The sequence below is a fragment of the Saccostrea cucullata genome, unplaced genomic scaffold, assembly GCF_032062105.1.
Source record: "Saccostrea cucullata isolate Sc308-1 unplaced genomic scaffold, CSIRO_AGI_Scuc_v1 ctg19, whole genome shotgun sequence".
NCBI lineage: Eukaryota > Metazoa > Mollusca > Bivalvia > Ostreida > Ostreidae > Saccostrea > Saccostrea cuccullata.
In genome coordinates, this window is record NW_026940018.1 from 647,227 (window position 1) to 669,894 (window position 22,668).

Below are 22,668 nucleotides of genomic sequence, written 5' to 3' on the forward strand. Positions count from 1 at the left end.
CAAACCATATAGACTCTGAATCAGGAACATTGTCACATGTTTGTATCTTCTTTCTATACTGTAATGTATGTTTCTCTGATACTGCAGATACCATGCTATTGTACCAAGAAACCTAAAACATTCTCTGATGTAATTAAAAGCCCAGGATTTGAAATGTTCTGTAGTTTACTGGTAAAATTTCCCCCTGGTAAAAAAAGGGATGATCTACAAATACATTAATTGATCTTTCTGCCTTGATTAAAGCATGGATATTGGCTGTGTTAATGGGTATTACACTAAAATGATCTACGGCTCTGTCAATTAAATAGAATTAATGAGGATAAAGATTTCCAATCACAGCATAATTACTGATATTATATGTAAAAATAATTGTATGGCAAGATTACAGAGATTACAAACTTATGCAGCTTCTGATATAAGTCAGAGAAATCATTATCTCCCGTACTCTAATATTATAGAACTAAATATACAATGTCATATGTAATTATCTAAAACGACATGTACAATTATTCATCATGTAGATTAACTTTGTTATTTACTAATACTTTGAAATTCAACTGTGCACATTAAAGTATCAAATCAATATGACTATGTTGGTAAGGGTTTAGTTATAAATTACACAATTTGTATGCCCATCAAGGTCAAAATGTCCACATCAACATATGACAAAAGCCTATATTTAGTGAAAATTGATAAGGAAGTTCAATATTTACTTTATTTCTACATGTCCACACACTACATTTACCTTGCTGTAATTACAAGCTATATAGTTTTAAAGTCATAATATACCCAATTTATTTCTATTGTTTATGCAAATAGGAAACATATGGCAAGAAAACCTATCTGAAAATAAACGAACAATGGTTCCCTTGTAGGTATTACTTTGGCATGTCCAAAGGGCTGGCTGTCTGACCTCCAAGCTCAAATTTTGAACTTGATCTGGTATCCCGATCCTTTGACCTTCATCAAATATTAAAAATTCTCCATAAACTGCCTTAACCATGGTTTCAAAGAAATGGACAAGGCGGGTTTAAGTTAATAACAATGAATCAATGACCTTGTTTTATATAGCAACTTCTGGATTTCAAATAGTAAAAACTACTGCAGACATAGAAGACTTTTAAGAAGATATAAAAAATTTGGTAGTCACAGAATTTAAACTGATAAGAAACAAATGATTTCCGAGAATTCCAACAAAACAATACCTGGAAGATGTTGATTTTTTTTCAAGACATCTCCGTTTCAATTAAATCAAAAGAACAATGATCCAGTCTTCCATAAAAAAGTGTCAGGTAGGTATGATGACTTCATTTATAATATAAATGAAATAACAAAAACAACAGATGTTAGGACATAATTGAAATGATGGTGGTGAACCCTCCAGCCATCTTAAGAAAGCCAACAAATTATAAACATTTTAAAAGTAGGAAGGACAAAGTACTCAAATTGATCAAGGCTGGCAAAAATAATTCGATATACAGCATTCCAGTAACCGTGATGAGCGTTTTCCACATGGAGAAAAGGGGGGGGGGGGCTGAAGAAAAAAAAGTACTTGTGGAAAAGGAGGAAAGGCCAACCAAAAAGCAATGTGGAGGTGAACTGTCATACAAGAACTAAAAGACATAAAACATACCTGCAGAGGACAAAACTATATAAAGGATAACATTTAACAATTTTGGAAAGAATAGCTTTAAAAGATCAAAAAGAATATTCACTAAACCTACAAATTGTCTTGAAAAAGGAAATCCCAAGTCCTTGGCCTATGAGCCTCTGGGAGTAACAAGGACTGGCACTCAAATGGACCCAAGAAGGGAAAAGGAGGAAAGGCCAACCAAAAAGCAATGTGGAGGTGAACTGTCATACAAGAACTAAAAGATTAAAATATACAGTCAAACCTTATCTCAAACTCCATGGGACTGAGAAAAACCTTCGAGATATCCAAGGATTTGAGATATCAAGGGTAAAATAATAAAGAGATATCCAGTGGGAATTCCAAATCAGCTCGACATATCCATGGTATTTGATGTACCGGAGCTCAACTGTATATACAGTTGAACATTGGTACCTAGAACATTCAATATCTCAAATACCATGGATATGTCAAAGTGGGTTGGAAGTCACAAACACATTTTCTATAAGTATTTTAGTCTCTTTATCATCACAAACACATTTTCTATAAGTATTTTAGTCTCTTTATCTTGAATCGTTGGAAAGTTTGAAATTGATTGAAAATGTATGCAGACAAACCTAAGAGAGCACTAAAGGCCTTTAACATTAATAAAAATTGTAATTAAAAAGTTTTGTCCCTGAGATCTTTTTGAATTATGTTAAAAGCCTTGTTGAATGCACAACTAATATTGCTCCAAATAATTAAACCGACTGTAAGTGATAGTCACTTCTAGAGGAATGAAATGCTTTCACATTTACAAGAAATTATATGTATTGGATTTTGGGAGGAGATTATGCATAACTGATACATCATAGAGCAATTTTCCTATAAAAGAACAAGAGTGTAATATTCTTTTATGCAAAAAAAGAGAAATTAAAGTTCTCTTATCTGACTCAGAGTCAGATCAATATATCAAGCATCACACAGCATTACGATCCATAATTATAATTTAGCCTGCATCATCTTGCAAATTATCTCCTTCCCTTATATTTCTTGTAAAATATTGTAGCCTAATTGATTAGCAAAACAAGTGAGGGATTATAAGCAGTTCAAGATTGGGGGTTTCAGTTGATATTGTCTCTAAATGCTCAATATGTGTTATACCACTGCGTATTGATTCAGCAGTCTTCCATCCTTGATGATTGCAAAGTTTAATTAACAAGCCGCATAATCCATACATAAATAATGACCAAAACTTGACTGATATCATTTTATGTCATTAGCGCTCAGAAGTGTGAAGCTTTGTTTCAGAGGAATCGATTCTAAGAGCTAGGCCTAATTGTATATGATAATAACCCATTGTTTTTGATTGGAACCAACCCAACACTTTTCCAATCAATTTAAAAGAAAAGTTAAACTGAGTCAACTGTTGTATCCAAATTGCAATATGTTAACAGAAAGGTTCAAATTAGAGGTATTTATGTCTTTCTATGGACTCATGAAAAAATAAACTCCAAGTGTAAGATCTTTACTAGTTAGTACAGTTCTTGATTAACTTTGAGCTTTACAGGTCCATCAGTACATTGTCAAGTGAATGCAAAATAATATATAGTTGCATTTTGGTATCACAAACAATGAATACCTCGAATATCATGGATATCTTGAAAAATTTGGAAGTCCCAACCACTTATTCCTCAATTTTTTTTTTACACTGAGTGGATATCTTTAAGAAATTTCTCTGACCCACCAACTTCTACATAACAAGGTTTTACTGTATCTACAAATAATTTTACAATATGTAAGACGTATGATCTGCTCAAAAGTAATTCATATTCACAGAATTGTCATATTCATGGATAAAATAGGTGGTAAAGAACACACAGTTTTACAAGCAATGCCTGTGGACTGTAGCACTCACCTGTGTAACACCTGCTTGTTTATGTTGCTTAAGCCTGTAACATACAGAGTTTCCAACTAATGTTCTTCAGAATGTTAATATGACATGAAGTTTCATAGCACATATATGTACTCTCTGGATAAAAAAGCCCCATGTTTATTGTAAACCAACCTGCAATTGTAGCAAGAAATATCCACAAGGTTCAAATCTTTCCTTTACTTGTGAATATTTCTCACTGCTAACTTCTTATTTCATTGCATATTTATGTAGGATATTCATCCATATGTGAAATTAGTTGCCCTGGATAGATTTCAATTTGACAAATCGAAAATAACGTTGTCAATTTCTTTTTTAATATTTAGCTCTGTAAAAAGTTGAAAAGCTCTCATCAATATATATAAACATATCAGATTTAAAAAGGGAAGGTCAATAACAAAACGTCAACTGGTCTTAAGCATGTTTATTCTAGACTATACCTTTTATGCAATAGTTTCTTTGAAACTGAGCAAAAAACAAATGTGCAGGACAGAAAGAAACAAGAGATGTTTGTAAAACACTTATGCCCCCTCCCCCCAAAATTGGAGTTTTTCTAAGTCCAAAAGGGCATAACTCTGTCAAAAATGGTGCGATCATATCCAAATCAGAACCTGACCTAGATATTCATCTGACAAATCTGTATACTAAATATTATTTCAGTATGTGCAACCTCTGCCAAGAAAATGAACGGAAACTGCAAATAATTGGAATTTTTTCTAAGTCCAAGGGGCATAACTCTGTCAAAAATGGTGCGATCGTATCCAAAACCTGACCTAGATATTCATCTGACAAATCTGTATACTAAATTTCATTTCAGTATGTGCAACCTCTGCGAAGAAAATGAACGGAAACTGCAAATAATTGGAATTTTTCTAAGTCCAAGGCCTAAGGAGCATAACTCTGTCAAAAATGGTGCGATCGTATCAAAAATAGAACTTGACCTAGATATTCATCTGACAAATCTGTATACTAAATATTATTTCAGTATGTGCAACCTCTGCCAAGAAAATGAACGGAAACTGCAAATAATTGCAATTTTTTCTAAGTCCAAGGGGCATAACTCTGTCAAAAATGGTGCGATCGTATCCAAAACCTGACCTAGATATTCATCTGACAAATCTGTATACTAAATTTCATTTCAGTATGTGCAACCTCTGCGAAGAAAATGAACGGAAACTGCAAATAATTGGAATTTTTCTAAGTCAAGGCCTAAGGAGCATAACTCTGTCAAAAATGGTGCGATCGTATCAAAAACAGAACTTGACCTAGATATTCATCTGACAAATCTGTATACAAAATTTAATTTCAGTATATGTGCAACCTCTGCAAAGAAAATGAACGGAAACTGCAAATAATTGGAATTTTTCTAAGTCCAAGGGGCATAACTCTGTCAATAATGGTGCGATCGTATCCAGTACAGAACTTGACCTAGATATTTATCTGATATACCTGTATACAAAATTTTATTTCAATGTGTGCAACAGTTGTGAAGAAAATGAACGGAAACTAAATGGACCGACAGACAGCAACAAAGCAATATGCCCTCCCTTCTTCGAAGGGGGGCATAAATACATGATAAACACTGTGTGCTCAGGCAAAGATTTATAGTTGGGCATAAAAAATGGCTCACTAAAGAAATATATAGGACTTGGATAGCACATTAGAGCTTACCAAACCATCAGCCAGACTTACCTAGAATAAGATGCAACTGGTCACTTCTGTCCCACAGGTATTTATTCCAAAACCCTCTCCTTCTGCAAAATAAACAGAAGAGAGCTCAAATATAATCATTTTAGCTTTACAACAAAAATACTTTTTTGAGATAAATGCAAAAAAGATATTCAAAGACATTTTTTGTATAAAAATGAGTAAGTACTGTAAAGTGGATAACTAATTATTATGGAAGTTTAACTTTTGCTCTTTTCATGGTATTTTCTATTGAGAAATCTATTCATTTCCTCCAAAAATGTTAGAATTTTCAACTAATGATATCATCACCATTTCTACACTTCTTTCATAAAATCTCAGTGAACCTGGGACATTTTGTCCCCAATAAACCCCATGAAAATAAAGTGATTTTCCAGTAACTGAAGATGTTTCTCATTTAACTGACAAGTACTTATCATCATGATTATCCCAAAAAACTACATGTAAATACATGTAAGACATTGGAAACAAAACATTTCTTTACAGCATCTTCAGACGTCTATGGTTACTGTGTATATCTGGTGAAGGACTGTCTTAGCTTAAGGCACAAATTCAACCATCTTTAAAATTGACAGTTATTTTTAATAAATTAAAACTGCATAATTATATAGTTGGGCATTTAAAAATTTAAAAATGCTAACATTAATAAGGCTATCTAAAGGCATTAAAGCGCAGCTGTCTGGTTTCCATATGGAAGACACATAGACACATATTGGCTTTATCACCATTAAGTACTTCCTAGTATCCCATGTACAGTAGAACAAATTAAGTCTTGATAAATAATATTATTATTGATTGCAGCATTATTTAATTTTCAGTAGAGGGATCAACTACATGTGTTGTTTCATGTCCTTTATTAATTGTCTGCAGCTGTTGCATTTTGTAACGTTCAAGTAATTACAGACTGCAGTATTACGACTAGAGACAGAAGAAGGTCTAAGCAGGTATTAGTATTATTTCTTTACACTCCTCTCTCTTTCTTCTACCATTCAGGCATTCAAAATCACCATCAAAATCATAATAGAATATACAGTAAAACTTGTCTAATCCAGATGTCCTGTATTCTGAAATCTTGCCTAATACAATGTAAACTTAATGTCCTTCTCAATTACAGTAAATTTCACTTATTTGAAATTATTTCATTGTTAACAATTATGATAATTAAATGAAATTAAATCCCACTCTAAATTTTTATATAACTATATCTTCAATAGGTTACTTTTGGAATGCTGAAATTCAATACTCATGAAACCGTTGTAGATAGCAAATCAACGAAATTTGATACCCACAAAAATTTGTGTTTCAACAGATATTCAAATGTTTAAAATGTTGTCTAATCTAAAATCATAATGCCTAATCTTGCTTATTTCCTTGGAGGCAGTGATTCTGCAAGACAAACAATCGAATATGAACATGTATTGAAATATGAATGTTTTCAGTGTGGGAAAAGCATGCATATCTCTGTTCAGATGCTGGGCTCAACTTTAACTTTAATTTCCGCTTGTCCCGCAGACAAGTTGCCAACAAATGTGCTTGTCTGAATACCTATATAACTTAAATTTTCCAATTCTGAAAATATATGAAAAAAATCTAGCATTTCATTAAGCAATATTCTGTGAGGCATACATGACCCCTTAAGATTGTAAAGTTAAGATACTGGCTTTTAGCAAAATCATGTTACTGAATAAATTCTGTGGATTTGAAAATTTTCAGGGGTGTGCAATTAGAAAATTTTATTACTTGCCCACGGGCTAGTGGCAGCTATAAAGTTACTAGCCCCAAATAAAAAGTTACTTGCCCAAATTTTAATATAGGGGCAAATATTTAAATAAAATGAAATTCATTGTTGAAAAAGTCATGGTACTGAGGTAATTCTTTTTAAAATTAATGTACAATTCTCACTATTAAATTCTAAAATCATTTTTAAATTATCATGAAAGAAAATTAAAATGAATTTAAATGAATTGTCTTCCTTTTTTCTGAACATTGCACTAGCAGCACCTCATTTAGAATGAAATTAAATTCATTTTGTTTTCATGTATGATCATTAATAAATACACTAGAAATATATTCTATGTGTGTCACAAAACACTCATTTGTCAGTGAATTGAGTGATCGTAAATATTTTAATGAGATATCTGCATGTATTTACCATAAACGAAGGAATGGAGGAAATTCGGGTTAAGAAAAAAACAGATCGTTTTTTAGAAGTAAACAAGTAAGGTAATACTGCAAAACAGATAAGATTATTGAGATTTATTGACAGTTGGAGCATGTTGTCTGGAAAATATTCACTGGTTGGGAATTAAATAGCTAAAAACCGGTGGAAATACCAGTTGTGCTTTTCATGTATTGCGTGTGTAGTTATAATTTTTACTAGCCCGACGGGCTACCTCCATGCAGAAAATCACTAGCCCGACCCCAAAAAATGGTAGCCCCGGGCGTCGGGCGATGCTAATTGCACACCCCTGATTTTCATAATACTGTAGACCATTAAATTTTCGCGAGTAAGTCATGGACTATTGATTATTGAGACAAATTTTCACGAATTGTGGTTATTGCTCTATATAATCTTAAGGAATGTTTTTATACGTGAGAATTAAATTTTCGCTAGCACACTGTCTTGCGTAGTTACGCGAAAATAAAGTTCTCACTAATGAAAAGTGATTTACAGTAGTCAAGAGTTTACATTTCCAGTCGAACAAGTGTTTGTGGAGATTTGTCCTATCATGAGCTTGCTGCTAGACTTGGACAATCAGACAATACTTAATGCTGAGTCCTGAAATGATGCCATGTCTTGATTATAATTCAACTTAAAAATATTATACCTCTGCCACTATTAAGTAATATTCATAAATGTTTGTTTTAGTAAATTTACAAGGAAGTATGATGTCAATTTATGAAACAGGAAGGGAGAAATATACAGGGACCAGGCCAAGATTCAAACCTATAATACCCTGTGCTCTAGAAAAGTGCTCTACTAAGCTATCTGACCATCTATTGAATCTGCATGACTGTCACAAACAGAAATTTGAATTCAAACACACTTTTATTGAAATGTTGTGCTCTTATTCATGAAATGTATGGTTCATATAATATTAGTAGTTGACAGAACTGTTTAATACTTTAAAAATTTGCATATAGACACATACACACATTGATGATTGACATAGAGTCTATCAAGTTTTTATTTTGGCTTGGACAATCACTCACTTTATCTTTTCTTCACGGAGATGCATGTACAAATGCTTCAATGATTAAGTTGCACAATGCTTGATTATAAGACTGTCTGAATGTAATGTACTTTTAAGTCATATACCCTTTACATGAGGCATATACTTTATACACAGCTTACTGTCAGAATTATTATCAGATTGAACGTTGGGGGCTTATAGAGGAAATTCGAAATACCCTACACTTCCTACTTGTTCATCAATACTTCACAAACGACAAATCATTCCTTTCAAGGCTTTAAAAAACTTTAAATGGAAATATTCTAAGTAACAAAATACAGCCTGATAATTTTACCTAGTGAGTAATGAAGCTAATCTCGCATGCATGCATTATCCAGCATGAAGACCATCAAATGTTACTCCTAACACTGAAGAGTTCTCTTTCCCGCCATCGTGTCATGATACTCATGCTGAAATCGTGCACATCTCGAGCTTCCAAAGGATGCTGAAACATTATGTAAACATGCAGTTTCATGCATGGAATAGAGGTATATTTTATATTTGTGAGTATTTTCATGCATGATTTATTTGCATTCTCATGGAATTAGTTGCTATATTGAGCGTGTAGTGCAGTGCAGTGCAGTGCAAAATCTGACTTGGTGACTGTGTATTGTATTGAGCGATGAAATGTGAAAGCATGGGGATTTGTCTTCCGAATTGTTGTATCAAAAATAAACAAATAAAAATTTAAATCTCCTTTTAATACATTTTAAAGTTGTTACGATAAAGATTTTGGTATTTTCAGACCAGAATTTGAAGAAAAAATGTTTAAAGAAAAGAATTAACAAGTTTGGCACAATTCCCTTCTTTGGTAACTGTTACACTTAGAGGGGATTGTTCTTCTTTTCGGTAATAAAGAAAGTTTTCATAAATGTTGTTTGTATGTCAGTCGTCAACGTCAATCAAGGGAAAACAGATACAACTCGAAATTTCTATGATTTGGGGGCCAATCTCTCTAAATTGATCATCAGTTGACACAGTTGCATGGTAACAATGCAAGGGCAATAATTCTTGTAATCGTGGTATAACCTATTAATTATTTGTATAGCAAGTGTCCCATATATTGTGATGTTTTTATTAATCCTTGCATGCTTATATATATTGATAAAAGATGTTCAATGAATGTATCAAAATTTTTATGCCCTCGTAATTGTTGATTTGGGGATATTTAGTTTTTGCCCTAACTGTCCATCTGTCTAGCTGTCTCTGTGTCTGTTTGTCTCCGTTTGTCTCCGTTTGTCCGTCTGCAAAAACTTTTTAACCTTGCCCATAACTTTTGAGTGGATAGGACTATGGCTTTCATACTTCACAGGTGTATTCCTTGTGATATGACCTTTCTCTGGATACCATTAAATTTGACCAAGGCCATAACTTTTGAACAGTTGGTGCTAGGGTTTTCCTACTTCACATGGGTATTCACTGTGACAAGGCATTTCCATTGGTGTAAAAATATTTTGACTTTTTGACCTTGACCTTAGAGTTTGACCCACTTTGAATAAAACTTAACTTTGGCCATAACATTTAAACTGTTACGGCTTTCATATTTCCCAGGTGTATTCCTTGTGACAAGACCTTCCTTTGGATACCAACAAATTTGACCCTTTGCCCTTGACGTTGGATTTTGACTTGCATTTGAGAAACTTCAACCCTTGCCATAAGCTGCCATACAGGGGCATCAGTGTTTCACAAGCACATTTTGTTTTACCTTGGCTTTTCTTTGATTTTGACCTTCCTTATCTTTAAATGGCATTAAGCTCAATTTCAAAGATTTTAATGAAATCTTATATTCTGAAACATATTGATAAAAACTATTCAATGTCATTTTTTACCTTGACCTGTTAAGCTATATTTATTAAGAGAGTATTCAAAATATTTTCACCAAACATTGTATTCTGATACTGATATATATTGATGAGAACTATTCAAATGCATCAACATGTTTTACCTTGACCTTTACTTTGACCTTGACCTCATTTTTTCCAAACTTGTTATAAGCTTAAGGAAACTTTCCCAAATAATTCCACCTACGCTTATCCACTGATACATTTCTTAATTTTGTTGAATTTTATTTATTTAAGTGGAAAAAACTGCTTTAAAGCATTTAACAAATTTCCTGTTGTTTTTCTGATGAACCATAGGCAGAACATTCATGTCCTTTGGACATATTTCTTGTTCTTCAGACTAATGTTGTAGGTACAACTCTTCGGAGTCATCCAAAACAAATGTTAAGTTTTGCTGCAGATGTAAATATTTCGGTTTATGTTATAAAATCAGAACCTATTGATTATGAGCATAATATACGATAAAAGTTGAGGATGTCTGGATGGACAGACCATTTTTGTTGTTAAATAAGGCTTATCTAACATATATTTTTATAGTTTATTGTTTTATATATTGATCTCCCATCATTTAACATCTCTTTGCTGGATGTATCCATAAAAAGTAATTATCCTTATAACCTTAACTTTCATTTAGAAAATTGCCATCCCCTGTTAGTATTAATTCTGACAAAATTCATTAAGAGCTAGCTTTATGACAAAAGATTTATATATTGTTTGTCTGACTGTCTTTGGAGACCAGCGTAGTTCTGTATATTTCCTTGATTAGCCTGGATAGAATGGCTAGTTTCCGCCCAATTAGGCATATCAGAGATTGGTCAAATCAAAATTGTTGCACTGTTATTACATTATACATGGCTTTCTCAGATTTGACGGGCACACATTGCATAATGCAGACAATTTTTATTTGCCATCTTTCTCTTGGGAAGCTGATAACCAGACAAATGTAAATTGGAAGAAATGTAAAAAGTAAAGAACCTCATAATGAATAACAGAGCTGTCCCAAAGTGGTCATTTCTAGGTTGCATTTAGTCATTGCGGTGGTATTTTTGTCATATCTAAAAGTAGTCAAATATTGTTGCCAAAAAATGTCTTCAAAATATATATACCAGTACATGTGTTAGCATCAAAGTGAATGATATTAGATTATTGAGATAGCAAAATTATGATTCCATCTTAATTTGTGTAACCATTGGATATTACCTGTAGTTATTTTTATTTTTTATCACTACATCCGGGGCATATATTGTTTTTGTCCTGTCTCTCTGTTTGTCTGTTTATCTGTTTGTCTGCAAACTTTAACCTTCGCCATTAATTTTGAACCATAAAAGATATAGACTTACTGTTTGGTATGCATACACCACTAATTAACATCAAGGTCAATGACCTTGTAACTTTGACTGTGACTTATATGCTAAAAATAGCTTTTTGGCGGTGAACTTTAACCTACGCGATAACTTTTGAACCATAGAAGATAGAGACTTTATATTTTATCTGCATACTCCACTAATTCAGTTCTTTTGAATGACACCAAGATCATTGACCTTATGACCTTGACTTTTATGCTAAAAATAGCTTTTTTGAACCTTCACCATTATTTTTGAACCATGAAAGATAGAGACTTCATATTTGGTATGCAAACTCCACTAATCAAGTTCTTTCAAAAGACACCAAAGTCAATGACCTTGTGACCTTAAATGTGACCTATATGCTAAAAATAGCTTTTTTGAACTTTGTTGCCACTGGGTGCATAGTGTTTCACAAACACATCTTGTTTTCATTGCATACCTTACAAGGGTTGTTCATGATTATCCAGTTTTGGTTGTCTTTGCAAGTTTTAAATTGCAAAAATAGCTGCATATAATTTGTCACTGAATATAGGTTACAAAAATATAACTTCAGGAAACCATTTGGTTAATAATGCACAAAAATAGGACAATTTTAATGAAAAATTAATGGTATTTTGGAAATTTTTTTTGCGAAAATTATGATGGCAACATTTTTAGTGTACAAAATTATAGTACCAACTATAAAGAAGGAAAATTTGTCCATGATGAGTAAAGCATTTGTCAATATTGCTGGCACTATAGGTGTGCATTTTTATCAATTTAGATAAATATACTAATTAAGAGAAAGAAAATGTTTGTTGATTGAAAGGTTTGAAAAAAAGGAACATCTTCATTATAGAAAGTGGAGGATTTGTTTTTAATTGATATTTAAACATGTTAAAGGAGACTTTGCAATGCATAGGTAAAAAAAAAAAAGAAAAAAAAGAAATGACGGAATTTGATCCCTGCGGCGTGGCCTCCACCTGTTTATAATGGCAGACTAGGTGCACTAATTAATTTCAAACATCCACCCCTGTCAGATAATTGTGTTAACTTTAATAATTACAGTAGACCATTTGTTTATAATGCTGGGATCTTGTTCCCTAACTCTGTGTTGACTTAATTGACAATTTTATAAACATTTCTGGTAACATGTGTTACATTTTATGATGAAGAACATACAAACCGCTAAAACAGAAATTTGCCCTAACTCCAGATCTGATTTACTTGTCTAAAATTTCCAGACAATTAATAGATTAATTGACTCCTCTAAGAAGGTCATGTTTATCTATATACCGTGTTGTTCTGGCATTAATTCTGATTTGGCATGCTGCTTTCAAAGTTCTCAAGAAAGAATTACAAGTTCTAAGGAAATTCATTACATGTATTACAAGAACCAGAAAAAATGAAACACCTTAAACTATGCAGAAATTAAATTAAGAGTTGTGATAAACTTCACAATCCCTTCATAATAAGGTGAACTTATTAAATTTAAAACTGTTTGAAGGCAAAGACACTGCCATAGTATATATGCAGCATATGCAGGATTTAACTAATATAGAGTTACAGTGTAAGTCGTGATCTGTTAAAACCAAAATGTATCTGGTTAATTAATGAACACAAAGTACTATTATTTAATTTGAGAGAAATATTTCACATAAATATACTGTACGTGCAGACTTCCCTTATAAAATTGTTAAATTTCAGATCTAATGAAGTAGACTGGTTGGATTCATTAATTGCATTTAGAGGACAAATTAATACTGAAGAGAATGTGAGTCATACGAAAGAAATTAAAGAACCACACTGGCCAAAATCAATATAGAAGAATTACCAGAGCATGTGTTGATTAATTAATATGTTAATCAGTTCCATAAAAACTATAGAGGTTTTTGTGGGTATCTGCCTGAAAATGCTGCTAATTACATTATTCCAAGTGTAGGTCACTTGGAAGAAACGATAGTCTGGAAATTTTCTTTTCATTGAGGTCGCAATCATTATTTCTTTACCTTATATAATGACATACTTTTCATTGAATGTTTTCCATCTTCAGAGATAGTGAATGGTTCCAGAAAACCAGATTGAGAATTGTTTCCACTAGATGTGCTGCTCCATTGTCCCTTGCTTCAACCTTATAGTGGAAAAAAAAACCCACCAAGAAACAGAACATTTCAGGTGAGTTAAATGTGCTTGTAGTACTTTTTACAATCCCAGAAAGCAAGTTTTTAGGACACCCAAGAATTCATTTGACTTTTTGGGGTATTACAGACATAAGTCATGTAAGTGACATATTGCTAACTGGTTTGTCCTTAGTCATGCATCAGTCATATACTTTTGAATGATATGTCATCTTCTCTTGAACCAATTTCAACAGTTTTGACCAATAGCATCAGTAAGTGAAGGCTAATTCAAAAATTTGGAATTACGTTGGTCCCTGTCCCGCCGAGGGGGGTTAAAAGCATCAAACTCAATGGAGGTTTCAAAAGTATTTAAAATTTATGGTCCTAAGATTGGGGTTAGGATGAGTGAAAATGCATACATGTAATTATTTACAATGCTGTTTCCTTCCCTCAGTATATTTAGCAGATAAACAAGGTGCATGATGCTGATGAGCAAGGGTGCCTCTTCCGGTGTCACAACAGTATTAATTTCTGCTATATATTCTTACCAAAAATGCGCAAGTTTGAGTAGATGTAACTAATTCAAAACAAACTTCTGAGAAGTTTCCTTTTCAGATCTGGTAAAACCATTCTTTATAAAGATTTCAGTACCAAAAAATACATAGCCATCCAGCAAGGCACGGTTCAGATGTGTTTTCTATGAGTGCAAGTTTGTTTATGGTCGAAGTCGAGCAGGTGCTTGAAAATCTAGTCCAGGGCCTAATCACTCCCCACTCTTGACAGTTTATAGAAAAATCAGCACGCCCTAAATTTTAATAAATCTGGTCAATACAGGAAGTTTACATGTTGTTTTTCATCTCATAAAAAAATTCAGCTCCAGTCTCGTATCAAACTGCCCGAATCGGAAGGGAAGATTCCGGGATTATTTTGCGTCAGCCATGATTTGACGTGAACCAAAGTGTAATACTGTTATGACACCTGCAATTAAACTTAAATTTTTTCCTTGCCGGTATATTTCAATTTTCCTGATCTATGATGATTATTTAATGTATTTACCAAGTTTCATAAAAATCCGTCCCAAGATAGGAAAATTACGGGCAAAACTCTGTGACAGGGGGCTTTGCTGTGAACACGTATTTCTGAAAATATGGCAAAAGTTGAACTGTATGTAATGATCTTGCGCGTTGAACTTGTGCTGTTTTTTCCTTTTAATTTTTTAATGGATGCATACTGATTCACATGAGGATGAAAAATTGTTCAAAATAAGTTTGCTTTTTATAACAGGGCGAAAGAAATAGTTTTTGTCATAAGGTTGGGGGGTGGGGTTAAAATGGGCATCGAAAAAATAAATTTTATTGAAATATTATGGTGTTTTCTGCTTAATTACGATTGATTTGCCTCAATAATTATTTTTTTCATACCGGATTTCTTAATCTGTTACCAATGTGTTCCAAATAAACCGATATTTACACATATTCAGAATTTTTATTTTTCTCCGAGTGTGGTCTAATTTTTTAAAATTTATAGATTTTAAAATTATTTATGAGTAAATAATGTTAACGAGTGTGATGGCAAGGTATTTTTAAGCTGTCCTCTAAATTTCCTGCATTTCTCTCAACCCGATACATCCAAATCAGGCCGTGGTGTGGCCAACATAATTTATTTTAGAGGAAATCTGGACTAATTTTCTTTGCTCCATTAAACATGAACGAGCAGCAATGACGGCCGAAAAATGACATTATTTCTCATTTTCCGTCAAAACTCACAAAATAAAACCTTAGTTCTTAGACTACAATATTTCTAAGTACAAAATTCGATTTTACTGCAGGTGTCACAACAGTATTAATTTCTGCTATATATTCTTACCAAAAATGCGCAAGTTTGAGTAGATGTAACTAATTCAAAACAAACTTCTGAGAAGTTTCCTTTTCAAATCTGGTAAAACCATTCTTTATAAAGATTTCAGTACCAAAAAATACATAGCCATCCAGCAAGGCACGCAAGTTTGTTTTGGTCGAAGTCGAGCAGGTGCTTGAAAATCTAGTCCAGGGCCTAATCACTCCCCACTCTTGACAGTTTATAGAAAAATCAGCACGCCCTAAATTTTAATAAATCTGGTCAATTCAGGAAGTTTACATGTTGTTTTTCATCTCATAAAAAAATTCAGCTCCAGTCTCGTATCAAAATGCCCGAATCGGAAGGGAAGATTCCGGGATTATTTTGCGTCAGCCAAGATTGACGTGAACCAAAGTGTAATACTGTTATGACACCTTTCCAAAATTGTGAAAATTGTGGTCCCAGGGTTGGGGATTCTGACATGTGTGTGTAGGAAGGGGGGTATTGAAAATGTATTGAAGATGTATTATTTCTCTGAAAATATATTCTTCTCTGCGCCACTTTGCAGTGCCTTTGATACAAATACTGTAGAATCACAAATTTTCGTGGGCATAAAATTTCGTTGTTTTGTCATCAAAAATAGTTTCGTGGGCATTTAATTTCGTTGCTTTGAAAGTAACCCTATTTAATGTATAGTCATACAAATTTTCGTTTGGGATTTAATTTCGTTGAATATTGTTAACAACGAAATAAACGAAATTTAATCCCCCTCGAATATTTGTGCTTTTACAGTAGTAGTAGCCCCCCCCCTCCCCAAAAAAAAGAAAATTAAAAAATCTTTCCAACATAGTTATTTCATAAGGGAAATGATGGATATAAAACCACTAATGGTGAAAAATATACATGTACAGTGTATCTCTTAAATGGATATATGGATAAAACCCACTACCCTAGTTGATACATAAAGGAAAATAAAATGACTTTAATTTTTTAACTTTTAAGGACAGTGTTTCCGTTAACGCATATTTCTGCGTATTTTACGCATAAAAATTACTTTTGACCCCCAAAAACGTCACCTAGAGGGTCACCTGACGCAGAAAAAATAAAATATAAAACAAGTTTTAAAAATCCAGTTCAATATTGATGTTTTCATAGAAAAGGATATTTTATATGTTTTATTTTCATTCCGAACAACTCTCTAGGAATTAATCATTGCTTTTAGTTTAATTTCAAGGTGGCAGTGATTGAAATCGGCATTTCCACGTCAACAATCTATTAAATATTCTTTGTACGACCTATCTAATTCTGAACAAAACCGGAAGTGTAGACAAAAATGGCGCTGCAGCATGTTCAGTCTTACATCGGCATATTTATATCAGTTTGACTTTGTTAAAAAGGCTAATTATAGTAATGAAAAGGTGAGGAAAGTTCAAATCTTTAATAAACAGTCTTGTAAAGCAGTCAACCACTTTCAATTGTTATCTTTTGATTGAGGTATTCTCAAAACCCTAATGGTGTAATCGGTAAAATGTAACTGTGTACCGGTAAAATAAAAAGAAGTATACATGTACCAATTACATGTACATTTTACTTCCATTTCTTTGAATTTTAAACATCAAATATATGATTTTAGAAGGCAGAGCTTATATTACAACCGAAAGCAAAACCAGAATATATTTTGACCCTCAAAAAATCTTTTTGACCCCCAAAAGTTTATATCAAAGGGTCATAATGACCCTTGGTTTTAAAAATAAGCAGAAACACTGAAGGAAAAGTATTGATCATTGACATGATTCTAGATCTAGAAAAAAATTGTAACACTGATTGATTGTATGTTGTTTAACATCCCTCTTGAGAATATGTTACTCATATTTAGACACCACCACTTGCCGATGGAGAGCTACAAATTTTGTCCTTTACATTTACTTGGCACTTATGACCATTGAGCAGGGAGGGATCTTTTTCATGCCAGCACCTACTGCTACATGAGAACTCGGTTTATACCGTCTCATCCGAAGGGCTGGTCTCCAAATAATTTGTAAGAAAGAAACAGGGAAAATGAAAGTGCATTTAATAGTGGAACCAAACCATGGTTGGGTTCCTGAAAAGTTCTAGGAAATTTTTTACTTCACCTGTAAATGAGAACCTCCTCAAGATCTGGTCACCCATAGGCAAAATTACTTGAATTAGCGAGTGGGAGGGTGGTTTTTCGCAATCTTGTCTGATACCTGGGTGAACTGCTTCATTCTTAATGAAGGAATACCTGACATATTACTTGTCTTCATGATTAATTTTTCATATCTTAATAATAGGTAGTCTATATATATAATTAGCAACCTTATTAAGGACAGATGATACAAACAAAAAAATAGATGCCTGGATTGGTATATATTTTTGACCTAATTTCATTGCAAATGATGCAAATAATAAATTTCTAGAATATGAAGAAATTGTAAACTTTCTGATATTCAAAATTCTACCCTTCTGAACCCATCCTTATTATTCTATACAAATATTTTTCATTTCAAATTACATTTTTGTGCAACTTTGAATAAAAGATTAAAAACTACGTGGTAAAACCTATTCATTTTATTCATTAAAACATGACCCAAGTTGTTATTTTCAATATTTTTGACAAAAATTTGTTTGTATCATGTGTCCTTAACAGATATAATATTGATTATTTTCTAGAAAACCTTGTTCATTAAGAAAATTTGTCAACTCTTGTAGTTATGAAGATATGACCTAGTACATATATGATTTATATTTTGCTAAGTTCTTTTACATGAAAAGAAGTTTAAAGAATTGACCTCTGTAAATTGATTGGATTGTAGATATTGTAAATTGATTGGATATTAGATATTGACATAAATTCTTTCTTTGAAAAGAATAAAAAATGTGTATCTGAAGTAGTTTTGCACTAATTAAGTGTCTTGCTGTCGGTCTGAATCTAGAAATTATATACTAAATAGATTTTCATTGCTTGTACTGTTAATATATTTATATAAGTTTTTTAAGTCAACTTATCACTCAGGTGACTTATAACTATTTTTATGCCCCTGTAAATGAAGTTTCGGGAGTATATAGTTTTTGCTCTGTCTGTCCGTGTGTCTAGCTCTCTTTCTGTTTGTCTGCAAAAACTTTAACCTTGCCCATAACTTTTGATTGGGTAGGGCTATGGCTTTCATATTTTACAGATGTATTCCTTGTGACAAGACCTTTCTTTGGGTACCACCAAATTTGCCCTCTTCACCTTGACGTTGGAGTTTGACTGACTTTTACCAAAAAAAGAATACCACACTTTTACTTTGGCCATATGAATTTAAAATAACTTTTTAGCTCACCTCAACGAAGTTGGGGGGAGCTTATGTGATACCCTCGGCGTCGGCGTCCCGGGTTAAGGTTAAGTTTTTTGGAGCAGTTTTCTTTTTAAGTACTTCTATGTCCTATATTGATTAGACATGCATGGAAGATGTTTCTAATGTGTTTCATTGTACCAGTCAAAGTTTCAGATGCTGCAATTCCGGCAAAGGAATGACCAGGTTAATGTTTTTGGTGCAGGTTAACATTTTTGGTGGAGTTTTTGGTGTAGGTCTCATTTCCGAGTAACTATAAGCCCTATGTTGACCAAACTTACATGGATGGTACATCTTAGGATGCATACTACCAGACTTGCTTTGGATGCTGAATCTGACCTACATTTTCTGGTTGAGTGAACAGGTTAAAGTTTTTGGTGCAGGTTTCATTTCGAAGATACTATGAGCCCTATAATGACCAAACTTGCATGGATGGTACATCTTAAGATGCATTCTACTAGACTTGCTTCGGATGCTGAATCTGACCTACATTTTCCGGTTGAGTGAACAGGTTAAAGTTTTTGGTGCATGTTTCATTTCCAAGTTTCTATGAGACATATAATGACCAAACTTGCATGGATGGTACATGTTAGGATGCATACTACCAGTCTTGCTTCGGATGCTGAATCTGATCTACATTTTCCGGTTGAGTGAACAGGTTAAAGTTTTTGGTGCATGTTTCATTTCCAATTTACTATGAGACATATAATGACCAAACTTGCATGGATGGTACATCTTAGGATGCATATTACAAGACTTGCTTCGGATGCTGAATCTGACCTACATTTTCCGGTTGAGTTGACAGGTTAGAATTTTTGGTACAGGTTTCATTTCCAAGGTACTATGAACCCTATAATGACTAAACTTGCCTGGATGGTACATCTTAGGATGCATACTACCAGACTTGCTTCGGATGCTGAATCTGACCTACATTTTCTGGACGAGTAAACAGGTTAAAGTTTATGGTGCAGGATTCATTTCCAAGTAACTTTGAGCCCTATAATGACCAAACTTGCATGGATGGTACATCTAAGGGTGCATTCTACTAGGCTGGCTTCAGAAGCTGAATCTGACCTACATTTTCCGGATTAGTGAAAAGATTAGTTTTTTATACAGGTTTCATTTCCAAGTAACTTTGAGCTCTATGTTGAACAAACTTGCATGGATGATACATCTTAGGATGCACACTAATGGACTTGCTTCAGATGCTGAATTCGACATACATTTTCCAGATAATATACCTCGTAAAAGTTATGGGTGCAGGTCTATCACCAAGAAACTATAAGGCTTATATAAACCAAAGTTGCACAAATGATGCATCGAGGGATGATAACTCTCAATCTTGCTTCAGATGCTGGATTTTAATTACATTTTCATGATTAAGAACTAGTTTTAAGGTTTTAATATATAGGTCTATTCCAAAGTATCAAAATTGCATAAATTTTGCATTTTTGGATGTACACTTTTTGTTGGTTAATTGTGTGAATTAATTTGCCTTACTTAAAGACAACATTCGTAGAGGTGAGCTCTGTAATCTCTGATTACCTATGTTTTGTTGGTGCTAGGACTTTCATACTGCTCATATGCATTCTGTGTGACAAGATTTTTCCTTGGATTTCAACAAGTTTTTGTGAAACACTGGGGCCCCTTTTGGCAACATTGTGAAGGTTAAATTTTCTTACGTGCATATCAAATATGTTAGTACCCAAAGTTAGGCCTTTTCACAAGAAATACAAATGTGAAATATAAAACCCTAGGCACCATCTGTTATGGCCAAGGTTAACGTTTTTTAGCTCACCTGAGCCAAAGGCTCAAGTGAGCTTTTCTGATCAGATTTTGTCCAGCGTCAGTCTGTCCGTCTGTCTGTCTAGCTGTCTGTCTGTCCGTAAACTTTTCACATTTTCGACTTCTTCTCAAGAACCGCTGGGCCAATTTCAACCAAACTTGCCACAAAGCATCCTTGGGTGAAAGGGATTCAAGTTTGTTAAAAATGAAGGGCCACGCCCTCATTCAAGGGGAGATAATTGGGAATTAATGAAAATTTGGTGGTATGTTTTAAAAATCTTCTTCTCAAGAACCACTGTGCCAGGAAAGATGAAACTTATGGGGAAACATCCTCAGGTAGTGTAGATTCAAGTTTGTTCAAATCATGACCTCCGGGGGTAGGGCGGGGCCACAATGGGCCAAAGTTTTACATAGAAATATATAGGAAAATTGTTTAAAAATCTTCTTCTCAAGAATAACAAAGCCATAATTGATCATATTTATATGGAAGCATCCTCAGGTAGTGTAGAAAGTTTGTTCAAATCATTTTACAAAGTTTTACACAGAAATATATAGGAAAATTCTTTAAAAATCTTCTTCTCAAGAATAACAAAGCCATAATTGATCATATTTATATGGAAGCATCCTCAGGTAATGTAAATTCAAGTTTGTTCAAATCATGACCCCCGGGGGTAGGGCGGGGCCACAATGGCCGGCCAAAATTTCACATAGAAATATATGGGAAAATTGTTTAAAAATCTTCTTCTCAAGAATAACAAAGCCATAATTGATCATATTTGTATGGAAGCATTCTCAGGTAGTGTAGATTCAAGTTTGTTCAAATCATGACCCCCGGGGGTTGGGCGGGGAAACAATGGCCGACCAAATTTTTACATAGAAATATATAGGAAAATTCTTTAAAAATCTTCTTCTCAAGAATAACAAAGCCATAATTGATCATATTTATATGGAAGCATCCTCAGGTAGTGTAGATTCAAGTTTGTTCAAATCATGACCCCCTGGGGTTGGGTGGGGAAACAATGGCCAACCAAATTTTTACATAGAAATATATAGGAAAATTCTTTAAAAATCTACTTCTCAAGAATAACAAAGCCATAATTGATCATATTTATATGGAAGCATCCTCAGGTAGTGGAGATTCAAGTTTGTTCAAATCATGACCCCGAGGGGTTGGGTGGGGAAACAATGGCCGACCAAATTTTTACATAGAAATATATAGGAAAATTCTTTAAAAATCATCTTCTCAAGAATAGCAAAACCATAACTGGTCAAAGGTTTACTTTTGGATTTAAATTTTTAGCTCTACTGGTCAGAGACCAGAAGAGCTTATGCGATAGTAATGCGTCCGGCGTCCGTCCGTCTGTCTGTCCGTCTGTCTGTAAACAATTTTTCAAAACGCTACTACTCCTGCAATTTTAGTCTGATTTCAATATAACTGGGCACACAAGTAGACTACTCTAAGATACATGAAATAGTGCATCGGTTTTTGATTTCGATGAACGGTGTTTCCATGGTTACTAAAAGTAGAATTTTCTGAGAAATTACTTTAAAACGCTACTCCTTCTACAGTTTTAGTCTGAGTTCAATATTACTTGACACAGAAGTAGACTACACTGTTTTACATAAAATAGTGCATCGGTTTTTGATTTCGATGAACGGTGTTGCCATGATTACTAAAAATAGAATTTTCTGTGAAATTCCTTTAAAATGCTACTCCTTCTACAGTTTTAGTCTGATTTCAGTATTACTTGGCACACAAGTAAACCACACTTAGATACATAAAACAGTGCATCGGTTTTTGATTTCAATGAACGGTGTTGCCATGGTTACTAAAAATAGAATTTTCTAAGAAATACCTTTAAAATGCTACTCCTTCTACAGTTTTAGTCTGATTTCAGTATTACTTGGCACATAAGACAAGTA

The 22,668-nt window shown here is 33.5% G+C and overlaps 1 protein-coding gene and 1 long non-coding RNA gene across 2 annotated transcripts in view; both read right to left on the minus strand.

The window, feature by feature from the left end:
* The window catches only part of LOC134254522 (uncharacterized), a 132,429-nt gene that overhangs the window by 11,310 nt on the left and 98,451 nt on the right, over positions 1 to 22,668 (minus strand). The gene's annotated exons all lie outside the window — the stretch shown is intronic.
* On the minus strand, positions 799 to 9,034 carry LOC134254480 (uncharacterized). The gene is made up of 3 exons (XR_009989331.1): positions 8,778 to 9,034; positions 5,235 to 5,296; positions 799 to 960 (listed from the first exon to the last, which is right to left on the minus strand). It is a non-coding gene; the product is annotated as an uncharacterized LOC134254480 (long non-coding RNA).